The sequence below is a fragment of the Rattus norvegicus genome, chromosome 15, assembly GCF_036323735.1.
Source record: "Rattus norvegicus strain BN/NHsdMcwi chromosome 15, GRCr8, whole genome shotgun sequence".
NCBI classification, from domain to species: Eukaryota; Metazoa; Chordata; class Mammalia; order Rodentia; family Muridae; genus Rattus; species Rattus norvegicus.
In genome coordinates this window covers 107,120,480-107,132,633 of record NC_086033.1, presented here as the reverse complement: position 1 = coordinate 107,132,633, position 12,154 = coordinate 107,120,480, and the positions used below count along the sequence as shown (strand labels likewise).

Below are 12,154 nucleotides of genomic sequence, written 5' to 3'. Positions count from 1 at the left end.
CTCGAGCCCCTTCAAGCTCTTCCAGTTCTTTCTCTGATTCCTTCAACGGGGGTCCTATTCTCAGTTCAGTGGTTTGCTGCTGGTATTCGCCTCTGTATTTGCTGTATTCTGGCTGTGTCTCTCAGGAGCGATCTACATCCGGCTCCTGTCGGTCTGCACTTCTTTGCTTCATCCATCTTGTCTAATTGGATGGCTGTATATGCATGGGCCACATGTGGGGCAGACTCTGAATGGGTGTTCCTTCAGTCTCTGTTTTAATCTTTGCCTCTCTCTTCCCTGCCAAGGGTATTCTTGTTCCCCTTTTAAAGAAGGAGTGAACCATTCACATTTTGATCATCTGTCTTGAGTTTCATTCGTTCTAGGCATTTAGGGTAATTCAAGCATTTGGGCTAATAGCCACTTATCAGTGAGTGCATACCATGTATGTCTTTCTGTGTTTGGGTTAGCTCACTCAGGATGATATTTTCCAGTTCCAGCCATTTGCCTACGAATTTCATAAAGCCGTTGTTTTTGATAGCTGAGTAATATTCCATTGTGTAGATGTACCACATTTTCTGTATCCATTCCTCTGTTGAAGGGCATCTGGGTTCTTTCCAGCTTCTGGCTATTATAAATGAGGCTGCAATGAACATAGTGGAGCACGTGTCTTTGTTATATGTTGGGGCATCTTTTGGGTATATGCCCAAGAGAGGTATAGCTGGATCCTCAGGCAGTTCAATGTCCAATTTTCTGAGGATCCTCCAGACTGATTTCCAGAATGGTTGTACCAGTTTGCAATCCCACCAACAATGGAGGAGTGTTCCTTTTTCTCCACATCCTCGCCAGCATCTGTTGTCCCCTGAGTTTTTGATCTTAGCCATTCTCACTAGTGTGAGGTGAAATCTCAGGGTTGTTTTGATTTGCATTTCCCTTATGACTAAAGATGTTGAACATTTCTTTAGGTGTTTCTCAGCCATTCGGCATTCCTCAGCTGTGAATTCTTTGTTTAGCTCTGAACCCCATTTTTTAATAGGGTTGTTTGTTTCCCTGTGGTCTAACTTCTTGAGTTCTTTGTATATTTTGGATATAAGGCCTCTATCTGTTGTAGGATTGGTAAAGATCTTTTCCCAATCTGTTGGTTGCCGTTTTGTCCTAACCACAGTGTCCTTTGCCTTACAGAAGCTTTGCAGTTTTATGAGATCCCATTTGTCAATTCTTGATCTTAGAGCGTAAGCCATTGGTGTTTTGTTCAGGAAATTTTTTCCAGTGCCCATGTGTTCCAGATGCTTCCCTAGTTTTTCTTCTCTTAGTTTGAGTGTGTCTGGTTTGATGTGGAGGTCCTTGATCCACTTGGACTTAAGCTTTGTACAGGGTGATAAGCATGGATCGATCTGCATTCTTCTACATGTTGCCCTCCAGTTGAACCAGCACCATTTGCTGAAAATGCTATCTTTTTTCCATTGGATGGTTTTGGCTCCTTTGTCAAAAATCAAGTGACCATAGGTGTGTGGGTTCATTTCTGGGTCTTCAATTCTATTCCATTGGTCTATCTGTCTGTCTCTGTACCAATACCATGCAGTTTTTATCACTATTGCTCTGTAATACTGCTTGAGTTCAGGGATAGTGATTCCCCCTGAAGTCCTTTCATTGTTGAGGATAGCTTTAGCTATCCTGGGTTTTTTGTTATTCCAGATGAATTTGCAAATTGTTCTGTCTAACTCTTTGAAGAATTGGATTGGTATTTTGATGGGGATTGCATTGAATCTGTAGATTGCTTTTGGTAAAATGGCCATTTTTACTATATTAATCCTGCCAATCCATGAGCATGGGAGATCTTTCCATCTTCTGAGGTCTTCTTCAATTTCCTTCTTCAGTGTCTTGAAGTTCTTATTGTACAGATCTTTTACTTGCTTTGTTAAAGTCACTCCGAGGTACTTTATATTATTTGGGTCTATTATGAAGGGTGTCGTTTCCCAAATTTCTTTCTCGGCTTGTTTCTCTTTTGTATAGAGGAAGGCAACTGATTTATTTGAGTTAATTTTATACCCAGCCACTTTGCTGAAGTTGTTTATCAGCTTTAGTAGTTCTCTGGTGGAACTTTTGGGATCACTTAAATATACTATCATATCATCTGCAAATAGTGATATTTTGACTTCTTCTTTTCCGATCTGTATCCCCTTGACATCCTTTTGTTGTCTGATTGCTCTGGCTAGAACTTCAAGAACTATATTGAATAAGTAGGGAGAGAGTGGGCAGCCTTGTCTAGTCCCTGATTTTAGTGGGATTGCTTCAAGTTTCTCTCCATTTAGTTTAATGTTAGCAACTTATGTATATGGCTTTTACTATGTTTAGGTATGGGCCTTGAATTCCTATTCTTTCCAGGACTTTTATCATGAAGGGGTGTTGAATTTTGTCAAATGCTTTCTCAGCATCTAATGAAATGATCATGTGATTCTGTTCTTTCAGTTTGTTTATATGATGGATCACGTTGATGTTTTTCCATATATTAAACCATCCCTGCATGGCTGGGATGAAGCCTACTTGATCATGGTGGATGATTGTTTTGATGTGCTCTTGGATTCGGTTTGCCAGAATTTTATTGAGTATTTTTGCGTCGATATTCATAAGGGAAATTGATCTGAAGTTCTCTTTCTTTCTTGGGTCTTTGTGTGGTTTAGGTATAAGAGTAATTGTGGCTTCGTAGAAGGAATTCGGTAGGGCTCCCTCTGTTTCAATTTTGTGGAATAGTTTGGATAATATTGGTATGAGGTCTTCTATGAAGGTTTGATAGAATTCTGCACTAAACCCGTCTGGACCTGGGCTCTTTTTGGTTGGGAGACCTTTAATGACTGCTTCTATTTCCTTAGGAGTTATGGGGTTGTTTAACTGGTTTATCTGTTCCTGATTTAACTTCGATACCTGGTATCTGTCTAGGAAATTGTCCATTTCCTGAAGATTTTCAAGTTTTGTTGAATATAGGTTTTTATAGTAAGATCTGATGATTTTTTGAATTTCCTCTGAATCTGTAGTTATGTCTCCCTTTTCATTTCTGATTTTGTTAATTTGGACGCACTCTCTGTGTCCTCTCGTTAGTCTGGCTAAGGGTTTATCTATCTTGTTGATTTTCTCAAAGAACCAACTTTTGGTTCTGTTGATTCTTTCTATGGTCCTTTTTGTTTCTACTTGGTTGATTTCAGCTCTGAGTTTGATTATTTCCTGCCTTCTACTCCTCCTGGGTGTATTTGCTTCTTTTTGTTCTGGAGCTTTTAGGTGTGCTGTCAAGCTGCTGACATATGCTCTTTCCTGTTTCTTTCTGCAGGCACTCAGCGCTATGAGTTTTCCTCTTAGCACAGCTTTCATTGTGTCCCATAAGTTTGGGTATGTTGTACCTTCATTTTCATTAAATTCTAAAAAGTTTTTAATTTCTTTCTTTATTTCTTCCTTGACCAGGTTATCATTGAGTAGAGCATTGTTCAATTTCCAAGTATATGTGGACATTCTTCCTTGATTGTTATTGAAGACCAGTTTTAGGCCGTGGTGGTCCGATAGCACGCATGGGATTATTTCTATCTTTCTGTACCTGTTGAGGCCCGTTTTTTGACCAATTATATGGTCAATTTTGGAGAAAGTACCATGAGGAGCTGAGAAGAAGGTATATCCTTTTGCTTTAGGATAGAATGTTCTATAAATATCCGTTAAGTCCATTTGGCTCATGACTTCTCTTAGTCTGTCTACATCTCTGTTTAATTTCTGTTTCCATGATCTGTCCATTGATGAGAGTGGGGTGTTGAAATCTCCCACTATTATTGTGTGAGGTCCAATGTGTGTTTTGAGCTTTAGTAAGGTTTCTTTTACATATGTAGGTGCCCTTGTATTTGGGGCATAGATATTTAGGATTGAGACTTCATCTTGGTGGATTTTTCCTTTGATGAATATGAAGTGTCCTTCCTTATCTTTTTTGATGACTTTTAGTTGAAAATTGATTTTATTTGATATTAGAATGGCTACTCCAGCTTGCTTCTTCTGACCATTTGCTTGGAAAGTTGTTTTCCAGCCTTTCACTCTGAGGTAGTGTCTGTCTTTGTCTCTGAGGTGTGTTTCCTGTAGGCAGCAGAATGCAGGGTCCTCGTTGCGTATCCAGTTTGTTAATCTATTTCTTTTTATTGGGGAGTTGAGGCCATTGATGTTGAGAGATATTAAGGAATAGTGGTTATTGCTTCCCGTTATATTCATATTTGGAAGTGAGGTTATGTTTGTGTGCTTTCATTCTCTTTGTTTTGTTGCCAAGACGATTAGTTTCTTGCTTCTTCTAGGGTATAGCTTGCCTCCTTATGTTGGGCTTTACCATTTATTATCCTTTGTAGTGCTGGATTTGTAGAAAGATATTGTGTAAATTTGGTTTTGTCATGGAATATCTTGGTTTCTCCATCTATGTTAATTGAGAGTTTTGCAGGATACAGTAACCTGGGCTGGCATTTGTGTTCTCTTAGGGTCTGTATGACATCAGTCCAGGATCTTCTGGCCTTCATAGTTTCTGGCGAGAAGTCTGGTGTGATTCTGATAGGTCTGCCTTTATATGTTACTTGACCTTTTTCCCTTACTGCTTTTAATATTCTTTCTTTATTTTGTGCATTTGGTGTTTTGACTATTATGTGACGGGAGGTGTTTCTTTTCTGGTCCAATCTATTTGGAGTTCTGTAGGCATCTTGTATGCCTATGGGTATCTCTTTTTTTAGGTTAGGGAAGTTTTCTTCTATGATTTTGTTGAAGATATTTACTGGTCCTTTGAGCTGGGAGTCTTCACTCTCTTCTATACCTATTATCCTTAGGTTTGATCTTCTCATTGAGTCCTGGATTTCCTGTATGTTTTGGACCAGTAGCTTTTTCCACTTTACATTATCTTTGACAGTTGAGTCAATGATTTCTATGGAATCTTCTGCTCCTGAGATTCTCTCTTCCATCTCTTGAATTCTGTTGGTGAGGCTTGTATCTACAGCTCCTTGTCTCTTCTTTTGGTTTTCTATATCCAGGGTTGTTTCCATGTGTTCTTTCTTGATTGCTTCTATTTCCATTTTTAATTCCTTCAACTGTTTGATCGTGTTTTCCTGGAATTCTTTCAGGGATTTTTGCGATTCCTCTCTGTAGGCTTCTACTTGTTTATTAATGTTTTCCTGTGTTTCCCTATGTGTGTTCATGTCTTTCTTGAAGTCCTCCAGCATCATGATCAAAAATGATTTTGAAACTAGATCTTGCTTTTCTGGTGTGTTTGGATATTCCATGTTTGTTTTGGTGGGAGAATTGGGCTCCGATGATGGCATGTAGTCTTGGTTTCTGTTGCTTGGGTTCCTGCGCTTGCCTCTCGCCATCAGATTATCTCTAGTGTTACTTTGTTCTGCTATTTCTGACAGTGGCTAGACTGTCCTATAAGCCTGTGTGTCAGGAGTGCTGTAGACCTGTTTTCCTCTCTTTCAGTCAGTTATGGGGACAGAGTGTTCTGCTTTCGGGCGTGTAGTTTTTCCTCTCTACAGGTCTTCAGCTGTTCCTGTGGGCCTGTGTCTTGAGTTCACCAGGCAGCTTTCTTGCAGCAGACAAGTTGGTCTTACCTGTTGTCCCGAGGCTCAAGTTTGCTCGCGGGGTGCTGCCCAAGGGCTCTCTGCGGCGGCAGCAACCAGGAAGACCTGTGCAAGTGTTCTTAATTACTTAACTATCTATCCAGCCACTCAAACATCACTCTGAATAGCTTCTTTTTGGGGTTCTATGGCCATATTAAGAAAGTATTGGCAGAGACAAGAATTAGAGCCTTGAAATAGGAATTGAAGTTGCAATGCCCAAACCAACAAATTAACAACATCAAATTCAATTAAATCCCAAAAAATGGGGTGACACCAGAAACCAAATCTAGAAAGACATGGTTATGCTTGTCTGCCTTGCAAGGACTTGATATGGACTAATACTAATGAACTTGGGAGACGAGAATGTTGGATTTATTTGCTTACGATTTTATACAAATTCATATCTATTGATAAAGATTTTCAAAATAGGAAAACAAAAAAATGTAATGGAAGTGTTTGCAAATGCCATATTAAATGACTAGATGAATAGAAAATGTATGTGAAAATAAAGTCCTAAAAGATATAATTCATATCCTGTTGGAGAATAAGATCACTAAAGGTAATGTCCCAAGGAAAAAAAGAACATACCTTATAAGTACTTTTCCTGAAGCCCAATGTCTGACACACCCATGTGCTCAGCCAACATTTAGAAAAATGATTGAGTCCCTCAAATTGGAATTCCTAGGAACTTTAATATTTGTTTCTAATTCATTTTATTCATTTCCCTAATTTTTCTAAAACAAACTAGCACTGCTTGTATTGATGAAAATAAAATGAAATAAAAATGGGTGCATTTAAAAACTTAACTTGAAGTTTAAGTATTTAAAATTAGGAAGGGCCTAGACAGTGTATTGTCCTAGCATGTTTCCTGGGTCTTTGTTCACCTGATATTTCAGAGGCATTCTGCAAATCTACTTTCCCACGTCTCTTGCCCAAATCTCAGGAGTATAGAGTTAGCAGTGAGCTACAGAAGACTAGGGGAGCCAGTATGTTGGGGGTGGGAGTAAGAGAGCCTTTCTTTCAATTAATCAGCTGTTCTGCCTTCCCAACTGCCCTGCCTTTAAATCAACTGTGTTACCTGTTGTAACGGAAACATGTATCAGTCAGATATTATGGGGAAAACACTAAATACTTTTGTCTAATGCTAAATCTGTACCGCCCATCAATGGTGGGAGTTTTGCTTGCTGGCTTGCTTGCTTGCTTGCTTATTTGGTTGGTTGGATGGTTGGTCAGTATAATTATGTAGCAAGAAGAGAGGAATAGAATTTGGAAGGAATGATGGCTGTTCTCCCGAAGGCATTAAAATGGATTTGCAGTTAGTAGTTAGAGGATGTTATTTAACATTTATTTCCCAAGTTTTTCCACCCAAACTATAGCAGAGCTACAGAGCTCCTCGACAACCATACACAGTAAAGTGGTGTGTGTTGTTGTAGGCAAATAATTTCACTTGTACTCATGAAGACTGCAGAACTGTGTATATCAATAACCCAAAGCAGTGGTTCATGACCCTGTATTACCACCTAATGAAGAGAAAGAAATCGGTGACTGGTGCCTTCTTCAGGGATTCTTATATAAAATAAGTGCAATGACTTTGCCAGGTTGGTGTTTGTTTAAACTGTTCTCTTTAAATGGTAAAACTTTCAGTTATTGCAAGTCATACACAGACATTAAGAAAATGTTTCTGACTTAAATAAGGTAATTAGGAATCACGGATTGGCAGCAGGTGATAAAGTGGGCACAGCTGGATGAAGGATTTGAAGTAGCAGAGAAAGGCTGGAGGAGGAGAAATAATGGTGCCTTTAGCCAATTAATGTAAAACAGGTGAGTGGAAAGATGAAAGTAAACACAGGTAAACCCGGGGATTCTCCATGAAATGTGAAGAATGTGATGTGTGTATGAAAAAAAAAGGTGATTTCTAAACTCCAAGTGTCTTCCTTGTTTCCTGCTACAAAGTAAGCACACGCTGTAGTATCTGACACAGAGTGGATACCTATATTTTCCCTGGGAATGAATAAAGAGTGAATATGTAATTGAAGGAATAACAAAGAAACAAGATGAGCTGAAATTCCAAGAGCTGTAGAAGTGTTCCTGTAACATTTCTTAGTCCAGGCAACTAAGGAATGACATTATGCAGGCTGAGCAGGTTATATTAGGAATATGTATGTATGTATGTATGTATGTATGTATGTATGTATACATATATGCATGTAACAACAATTAGTGAATAAAGAGGCTATTAATTTTAAAAAAGAGCAAAGGATAGTATGTTGGAGGGTTTGGAAGGAGGAAATGGGATGGAAGAAAGGCTGTAATTATATATAATCTCAAAAATAAAATGAGTAATAAAAGACATAAAAGAGAATCATCCATAAGTATGGGCAATCTTTTCATTTATTGCTGTCTCCTTCAATTTCTTTAACCAATGGTTATTGTTTCACTGTGGAGGTTGTACATCTCCTTCACTAAGTTACTCCTCAGCATTTTATTTTAATGTTGCTAGCTGAGGAGAATGAACATGGGAGGCATTGAGTATAACAACTGGGATATGTAGGGGACACTCTTGTAAGCCATGCCTCAGAAGATAGAAAATCTCAAATTCCATGTCTGATAGCTCCAAGAAAGAAAAATAAACCACTGTGTTGCTAACAGCTCACAGCTTTAAAAATGGGATAATTCCATTTTAATCTTAGCAAGAAGGTATGAATGAAATGAGGAAAAGATGTGACAATAAATAAAATTTGCTATCATGGATTAACTGGATTTTAGCCATCTGATGGGAAACAACTAAGCAGAATATGTTTTCTCTCTGAATTGCTGTTAGGTAGTTACGAGTAAAAAAGATTTGTCGATGTACATATTGTAACTATGCAGCCTCTCCCAAAATTAAACTATTAAACATTAACTTATAATAAATGTAAAAAGGCTTTTGAAGGACATGTTTTTCAAACCTGGTGCACTGCCTTATCAGGGACACTTCTGGAAACAAAACAGATATATCAGCTTACTAGTGCTTAATAGAGATAAAGAAAAAATACACAGAAGCAGTTTCCATCAAAATAGAGAGCTCACCTAGGATACTTAGATATCCACACTGGCCTTTCTTTATCAGGGAATGATGATCTCCTGTGCTCTGTTATATTGACTGAACAAGGGTGTCTAACATCACCTAGTGTAAAGGAAAATTGCTATGACCAACAGCCCCAAATTAATACAAGATTCATTGTACATTTGTGACTTGAATTTATTTTATTGCTAGAATATTTCCTCTTATTGAAAATAAATTGTTTTCCTCATATAACATATCCTGATTATAGTTTTTTCCTCCCTTACTCCTCTCAGCTTCCCCTCACCTCCACCCTCAAATCTAGATTCATCCTTTTCTGTTTCTCATTAGGAAACAAACAGACCTCTAAGGAATAATAATAAAATTAATTTTTTTAAAAAGGGAAAGAGTCCTGACACAGCATTATTAGACAAGGAACCTCCAGAGTTACCTTTGAGTTTTCTTTCTGTTGGCCTTCTACTGCTGAATATACAGCCTGTCCTTAAGAGTAAGTCTGGTTGTTCCTCAGAAAATTGGACATTGCACTACCTAAGAACCCAGCTATACCACTCCTGGGCAAAAACCCAAAAGATGCTCCAACATAGAAGAAGGACACATGCTCCACTATGTTAATAGCAGCCTTATTTGTAATAGCCAGAAGTTGGAAACAACCCAGATGTCCTTCAACAGAGGAATGGAACAGAAAATGTGGTACATTTACACAATGGAATACTACTCAGCTATCAAAAACAATGACTTCATGAAATTCTTAGGCAAATGGATGGAACTTTAAAATATCCTGAGTGAGGTAACTCAATCACAAAAGAACATGAATGATATGCACTCACTGATAAGCAGATATTAGCCCAAAAGCTCAGAATAACCAAGACACAAACCACATGAAGCTCAAGAAGAAGGAAGATCAAAGTGTGGATACGTCAGTCCTTCTTAGAAGGGGGAACAAAAACACTCACTGGAGGAAATATGGGGACAAAGTTTGGAGCAGAGACTGAAAGGCCATCTAGAGACTGCCCCACATGGGGATGCATCCTATATACAGCCACCAAACCCAGACAATATTTTGGATGCCAAGAAGTGCATGTTGACAGGAGCCTGATATGATTGCCTACTGAGAGGCTCTGCCAGAGCTTTATAAATACAGAGGCAGATGCTCACAACCAACCATTGAACTGAGAATAGGATTCCCAATGGAGGAGTTAGAGTAAGGACTGAAGGAGCTGAAGGGGTTTGCATCCCCATAAGAAGAACACAATATCAATCAACCTGACCCCCCCAGAGCTCCAAGGGGCTAAACTATCACCCCAAAAAGAACACAGGGGTGGACCTATGGCTCCATCTGCATATATAGCAGAGGATAACCTTGTTGGACATCAATGGGAGGAGAGGCCTTTGGTCCTGTCAAGGCTTGATGCCCCAGGGAAGGAGAATGTCAGGGCAGGGAGGTGGGAGGGAGTTGGTGGGGGGTGAGGGAACACCCTCATAGAAGCGGGGAGGGGAAGGATAGTTTCTGGAAGGGAAACCTGGGATAACATTTAAAATGTGAATAAAAAGTTCAATTTAAAAAAAGAGTAATTTTTTCCCCAGTGAGACTATCTTGGAAGAAATTAAATTTTTATTTGTTGGTGGCTACTAACTGGATATTGCTTCTGGGTTAGAGGTGAGGCATATGTTCACTTCTCCTTTAAGCTCTAGGATCCCATCTGGTACAGATCTGCATGGGCCCTGTGCATGCTACCTGGTCCTGTGAGTTCATCTGTGCGTTAATGATAATGATTTATTGCTGGAACATTTTATGTACTACTCAATATTATTGAAATGGTCAAACTTCCAGCAATTCTGCAGCTACTTGATAAGTTTTAATGTGTGTGTGGATTCTTCAGAGTTTGGACAGATTATTTCATGAGTACTGTCAGACTTGTCGAGGTGTTAGCAGCAGTTGTAAAGAACATCAAAGAGGTGACAGACAGCTGGTGTCACTCAGTTATAGTCTAACTGTTTTGTTGTATCAAATATAGCCAACTGGATACTCAAAAATAAATTATGTATATGTCTGTAGATAAATCAGTCAAAAGTCAGTTTTCTTCAGGTAGAATATTGGTAATAAAGGTGCATGGAATTCACATCCATCAATCTCTTCTGTCTCTGGAAAAAGTGATGGGGTTAGGTTTCTCCAAAATTCTTTGTCTAATATTTGAATGCCTTCATCGAATCCCTTTCTTCCTCCTTTGTCCTTTTAAAGGATTTCAAAAATATTTTTTGCAACCACTGTCTGAATAAGTAGGAGCCTGTCAATTTAAGAGACAACTCAAAATGAGGCTACCAGATGTCACCCCACCCCACCTCACAGTAAATCAGAGAATAAGTATCATTTGAATATTTTGCATACATTTACATGAAAAAAACAAGAGTCCCTAACTCAAATTATGTAAAATAAAAGTAATTAGTGAAACCTACTGCAAAACCCATCTTTAAATTCAGTGTTCAAAGTAACGACTGCTTGGAAATACCTAGTACACTTTAAAGACTATGTCTGCAGACACCAAACCCAACACTGTTGCCAAGATCAAGAGTAGATTGCTGACAGGAACTTAGTGTGGCGGGTTCTAAGAAAATCCAGCTAACATCTCACCAATGCTTGGAGCCAACCATCAGTGGAGCTCAGGGAACCTGGGGGGTGCTGGGGCTGGCAGAAGGACTGAAGTAGAGAAGGTGGATTGCAACCCCGTTAGAAGAACAATATAAGCTGGCCTTACCACCCAGTTCTCCCGCAGTCTAGACCACCAACCAAGAGTGTACCTGGAGGGATCCATGGCTCCAAATAGCTATGGAGTTGCATTTGGACTTGCCTGATACCAATGGGAGGGGAGGCCCTTGGTCCAAGGGAGTCCCTTGGTCCTGGGGAGGCTTGATACCCCAGTGTAGGGGCATGCTGGTGCAGTAGGGCGGGAGAGCGTGGGTAGGTGGGAGAGCATTCTCATACAGGCAAAGGGTAGGGGGCAGGGCGGATGTGAGATGGGGAGGTGATGAAGGGGAAACCAGGAAGTAGGATATCATAGGATGGGGGTTGGAGGAGGGGGTAACAAGGAAGTGGGATATCATTAGAGATGTTAATGAATGAAATTAATAATAATAATAATAATAATAATAATAATAATAATAAAAGACAAGTCCCTTGATTTCCTCTGGGAATAGGGGGATTGGGGAAAGTCAGCTTCTCAGATGGATTGAGGAACGCATCGTAAAGAGAAATGGACCCTCAAACACACAGAAGCATATTCAATTTTCTTGTTCTGAATTGTATTTTATTTTCTTTCCCAGTGAAAATTGCAAGTGCATATATTTACACACCTTGCAAATGATTTTGTTCCTCTTCTATCTGAGGGGAGAAACACATTGCCCTTGATGAGTTTTCTTCCTCTAATTCCCTGGAGTACCAGGCAATAAGTAAGTGGATTTTCCTGGTACCAAAATGACTACATTTTCCTGACAACATCACCAT

General features: G+C 39.3%; 1 protein-coding gene across 9 annotated transcripts in view; it reads left to right on the top strand.

Moving 5' to 3' along the window:
• The window catches only part of Nalcn (sodium leak channel, non-selective), a 343,629-nt gene that overhangs the window by 16,204 nt on the left and 315,271 nt on the right, over positions 1–12,154 (top strand). Inside the window, exons 2-3 of one of the 9 annotated variants that reach the window (XM_063274039.1) lie at positions 7,025–7,189; positions 7,287–7,412. The exons of 7 other annotated variants lie outside the window; for them this stretch is intronic. The gene's annotated coding sequence lies outside the window, so the exon portion shown is untranslated. The remainder of the gene's footprint in view (positions 1–7,024; positions 7,190–7,286; positions 7,413–12,154) is intronic. One more of the 9 variants, XM_063274038.1, reaches the window with a different exon arrangement.